Source organism: Siphateles boraxobius, unplaced genomic scaffold (genome assembly GCF_051911475.1).
Source record: "Siphateles boraxobius isolate OS27281-9 unplaced genomic scaffold, OSU_SipBor_1 9, whole genome shotgun sequence".
In the NCBI taxonomy this organism is placed as follows: Eukaryota; Metazoa; Chordata; class Actinopteri; order Cypriniformes; family Leuciscidae; genus Siphateles; species Siphateles boraxobius.
Genome location: NW_027509219.1, coordinates 2,131,839 through 2,137,859, shown reverse-complemented (window position 1 = coordinate 2,137,859; position 6,021 = coordinate 2,131,839).

The window sequence follows — 6,021 nt, the reverse complement described above, 5'->3', positions numbered from 1 at the left end:
CAATCACCCAATGCATTTTTGCACGGCTTTCCTCATGACAGCATATCGCTGTCCTTCAAATAACCGTTCTGATTATGCCAACGGGGATAATAATGTGTTTGTCTGATTAAGTCACAATTGTTTTGATTGCTGATTGCTATATTGCCTCTAATGAGGGAAACCTGTAGAGGTTGAAACGCTTGAAACTGAATGATAGACACTGATTAATGCAGCGATTTGTGTCCTCAAAACATTATGTTTTTAGAAAGAAGAACAATACATGAGGTGATTGTGAAGCGCTCGAACTGATTACATGAGGATGTTCCTAGTTAGTTGCTGGAGGGTTCAGAAGCTTCGTAGGGCAGAGGTTATCAAAATGTTTGTTAACTCAAAAGTAAGCTATTTCATGTGAATGTGCAGGCAGGGTCTAGGTGGTTGCTAGGCTATTTTGGGTGGTTGCTAAGGTGTTCTGGGCGATTCTTAGGTGGTTGCTTGGGTATTTTGGTTGTTAGATGTCTCAAGGGTCGAGAGTTTGTTTAACCCTTGTGCATCCTTATGTACAAATTTTGTCTCTTTTTCAGTTGATTTTTAATGCCATTGTGTTAATGCCAACTGCATGAATTTTGGCACAGGTGTGCATTTTTATTGGAATTTTACTATTTTACCCCCATTTCCAAAATCAATTTTGCACTAGGTACAACAAATACTTCCTCTCAGCATCTTTTGGACAAAAATGTCCACATTGAAACCCATTAAACCTGCAACTTTTAATCCTAGGGCCATTTAACTATAAAATGATGTAATCTTTGTTAAAGGTGCCTTGTGTAATATCCGCAAAAAAAAATCAATTCATACTCCACATTCCATACCAGATGGGGGCAGTCTACCTCCAGAAAGTGAGTTGGTCTACTCTAGAGTAACAAACGAGAAACGGCATAGTCTCTATGCTCCGCCCCTACCTTCACAACGACCCTAGAGCCATAGCCGAAGCCGAGCCAACTCCTAATAGAGGACGTTTTGACTCCAGGGGAACGTTGGTTGATGTCAAGTGATCTTTAAATGACATCTTCAAGCTACTCCCCTTCACCAGTGAATGTTCATATTCGTTTTGTTCATATTACATTTTTATTGCTAGTTTGAATTACATTAATTTGACAGACAGAATTCGCTACTGTTGACCAAGCTAGCGCCATTCAGAGCTGCCAACTCTCACGAATTCACCGTCACCGATTCTGTCAATGTTTTTACGCAATTCAAACAAAAAATACCGTTTTGGCGCTTGTAAATGTTAACGTTACACGACAGATCCTTAGCGCACGTGAACCGATCATCTGCGAACACTGTTGAAAGATAGAGTATGATACAACTTACCAAAATGTATTCTTCATACATAATACCGACCAATCATTTTTTTAATCAGCGTGCAGAGGTCAATAACATAGCTGGAGAAGAAATATGTCAGATTTACCTAAGGAAAGCAATTTAGTAAACATAATATAGCTCACGCAGTTCTCATTACACCTTTCAATGTAGCCATCGCTAACTTTAGAACTTATATCGAACAGCCTTCGATACATTTCTATGTTATAACTTCCTGGAAAAACTAAACAAACATATAAAACAAACTTCTAGCGAAATACTAACAGCATCTTACTTACCAATCCAAAAGAAATGTTGCAAGTTCGGAGTCGAACCTCATTTCTTTCATTTCCATTAGTTGTCTCCAACGATGGAAAGCAGTGCCAATGTTAACTCTGGTTCTGCTCCTTTTTTTTCGATCTGATTTTATTTGTGATTCCGAGCGCGGTTTTTTCCCTGCAGCGTGTGGTTGTGGTGGTGGTAAAGGTCTCTTGCCAAGAGCTTCAGCCATTCTTCCGCTCTTTTCCCTGAACTGAACAGTAGTAGTGGGGTGTACTTTCCACACGATTGGCATCAGGTTCAAGTACGCCCAAAAGCGTGCGACTTATTCGTTTATTGCAGTTTGGCTGATGTTGCCCACATACCGCCTCCCATGGCCAAAACTGGTATTATGACGTCGTGCCGGGGCTAGTAATTTAGCATGCTAATTCAGGTTGATATCTCTGCAATACTATAACTTTTCATTTTTTAATGACATCATCGCCCTTATTTCTTCTCATTCTTTTGATCCGTGTAACTCATTTTTTGTATATTTTTAACTCAATTCTGACATATGGCACCTTTAAGAGGCTTTCATTCTGTTGGCAAGTACTCAAAATTAAAAATCGTAAAAAAAATTACCAGATGGTGCCATTTTTTCAGCTTTGGCCTATAAAGCAAATACTCGCTTTATTCCTGTTTTCTGCTTCGGCATATTATAGAGCCAATTGGATAAATTATGCAGCGATAATTGTGTGGGTGTGTTGGTATGGATGTCAAAGTGTGGTTAGTATGTGTGTAATAATAAAAAATGTGTGTGTATGCTTGTAATATTTGAGAACTGCAAATCGCAAATCCAACCACTGTGCACCAGTGGAGTTTTGCTGGCATCTAATAGGGAAAATTTGGTACGGCGCACAAACAAAATTTCACCAAAAGCTAATTTTTTGAGATATCAATCTCAAATTTGGATCAAAACTTGTTTAGATTTATGGCTTTGATTTTCTAGCAGATTTAGAGATCAACATGTTTTATAAAATATTTTAAGATTTTTTTTTTTTACTTCAACAATAATCTTTAGAGGTCTGCGCGGGACACAATTTTCAGACCCGCTCCCGCCCACAGTGTTCAGTCCCGCCCGCTCCCGCAAAGATTTGTCATTTTTAGTACCGCTCCCGCCCGCATCTGTGATATAATGTCCCGCTCCCGCCCGCACTTTCTGTCTGACGAAAGGTCTTGGGGAAAAAAATGCGTGCACACAAAATTCCTTACCAATACTTGGTAACATATTTATTGGTCCCATATTACGAACAGCATAATTTTCACAACAGTACTTTATCTGAAGCACTAGAGGCGCTCTGTTCCTCGTCCATGCTGTCTATTTTGAACTTGAACTAGCTTTCGAATTCGAACTCGGAGCAGCGGGAAAGGAATTGTCTCTAAACAAGTGTGCGTGAGATTAGGCCCCGCCCTACCCGACAACATTCACAAGTTTAGGCTGCTTAAAACGTTTTTATTGCTGCCAATCAGAATCTCCCTCACAACTACAAATTATGTACGCTACTTTAATCATTTATATATTTTACTTTATACTCATATTTAATTTGCGGGAGTGCAGCGTATCATCCCTCCCGCCCGCACCCCCGCAAGTGCACCTCATCATCCCGCCCGCTCCCGCAATGACCTTTAAAAATTTGTCCCGCGCCGCACTGTTTTGCGTCGGGACCCGCGCGGGAGTGCAGACCTCTACCAGAGGTGTTCTTTAAAATTAGACCAAACTTAAGTCTGTGCTCCCAAGCTTCAAATTGTTATGACAGTTTTTCGACTAGGACATTTTTGTCCACTATGGTCCTATGTGTAACTTTTTTAATTAATGCGTGCGTGCGTGCGTGTGTGTGGCATCATCCCTGCGCTCATGTTCATGCTTGCATATTCCCTGTTCCTTCCATCTCTTCAATCCACAAATTCCCGTAGGCATGCTACTATTAAAAACACCTGTCCTGGTTTTCCATCATGTCCCTCTTAAGTAAATTGAAAGGATATGATATAATGGTGCCATTGTTTCATTTCCAGTCTCTCAACACAGTTTGCCTGGAGGGCTATGGGGGCATTTCCGGATGGTCAGGGGAGGACAGTTTCTCTTCCAAGCATCATAAATCCAGTTTGACATCCAGGAGTGATTCTTTTAAGATTATTTACAGGATTATGTACATAACAAACAGATTAAACTTTTCAAAGAATTCCCTGTCGTGTTTCCAGTGGGGGATTTGCATAATGACTTTTGATATGTGTCACAAAGATGGTCTTAATCTCAGAAAGATGAAATGAAATTTCCACCTGAAGGATAAAGACGAAACATAAATCAAATCACATGCTTGGTTTGCGTGTGAGAAACATAACACTCTTTCAGAAGGGGAATAAAAATCATTATTTTGCTTAATCCTCTGACTCCTATCAAACAGGACATACATACTTGGATATAATCACAAAAAACAACAGTGTATATCATGTTGGGTTATTGTCCAAACACTGACTCAAAGTGGGAAAACACAGAAAACACAAATTGTTTACAATGTCTTTCTTTCCACATCTTTAAAGTCGGTTTACATCTGTCAACTCTATTAAACTCGGGACAGACACCCATAAAGTAATGGTTAACTGGCTTTACTTATTCCTTATTCTAATATGTTCAATCTGAGCTCTGGTGACTCCGGGATAAAAAAACTTTATAATAATATATATTTTATTTACATATAGTATTTAATATATTTTATATTTATAAATATTATAATGTAATATTTATGTAAAATAAAAATATATCTGGTTCTACATTTTATAAAACAATCAAAGTGAGTAGCTTAATTTAAGTTTGAATTTCTAAATTATATATATATTATGGTCTTTGAATTTGATTGGCCAGTAGGTCGCAACAAGGGATTGTCATTATGAGCGAGTCATTGAATCATTCATTCAACCGATTGGTTCAAATAACTGATTTATTCATTTGTGTTTTTGCAGTTTTCTGTGGAAGCTTGTTTCCGCCACTGAATAATAATAAAAACAATTGCGACTTTTTTCTCAGAATTGCTTGATATAAACTCGAAAAATTGTGTGTTTGCAAGTTCTAAAGCCAGAATAGTGAGATATAAAATGTCAGAATTGTGAGCTGATTTCCCCCCCAGAACTGGACTTTATAACTCGCAATTGTGAGTTTATATCTCACAATTCTGTGAAAGAAGTCAGAACTGCGAGATATAAACACGTAATTGTGAGAAAAAAGTTAGAATTGCGAGTATATATCTCACAACGCTGACTTTTTTTCTCACAATTGCAAATTAAAAACTCGCAATTTACTCGTGAGAGTAAAAGTCAAAACTGTAAGATAAAAAAGTCGCAATTATCTTTTACATTTTTAAGTTATAGTTTTCTGTTTGTAACTATTATCGTGACAGAGCAGAAATAGACACCTGGCAACATTGTAACAAATTTAAGTTACTTAATATTAACTTCCTGTTTATTAAACTGTTGTGTAAAAAAAAGCAGGATCACACTTGCAATTATTCTTGTTCCTTTAAGCTATTTTCAAGATCCAAGGTAAATTATCCTTTGCCACTATTCAAGTTACACAAAAAATGGTATTCAAACTCAAATTACTTGAGATAATCATTGAGCTGTCAGCCGTGACTATGCAGAAAAAACACATTAAATCCTAATAAAATAAAAAAAAAATTTATCAGCTAAATGATATTACTGTCTTGTTGTAATACTGTATTGATTTCAGAGAGGCAAAATATAGGAAAATATATGTTATATATACACACTATATATAATAATTACACTTTTTTCATCTTATAGGCTACTGGCTACATACTATGTTTGCTCCTCAGGTATCAAAACCATGACCTTGCTGGTGTAAGCATGTATGTCAACATATAACCTATGGCAAGATTAACAACATCGATTCTCGAAATATCGATTCTTGACATAGAGTCAAAGGCAGGAGGGATCCTCCTTCGAAAGGAGATTTTTGGAAAGAAAGGAAGTGACTAAAGACTTATTTAATGTCATCTGGGATCTCACAGACACAGACAATACTGTGAACTCATTCTGGATTCAGTGAGTAAGCAGAAGTTACCATCATCATTACAAGCATAATAGAGAAACTGCAATTATCCAACAGATGTATGCAGGGGAATTCCACAATTCCACATCGCAAAGGCCCAGAGGTTCAAAAAATATGGAATTTCCCTTTATTAAAAAGAAAAGAAGTGGATACAAATGTAGTTAAGAACACCAAATTCCACTTAAAACTGTCACGGTAGATGTATTCGCTGGTTCCTTCTAGTCTTGTGTTTATGTTGTTGTATGAGTGCACGTGTGCAAGGGGCGTGTCTGTATGTCATTACCTGATCCACTCCAGCTGTT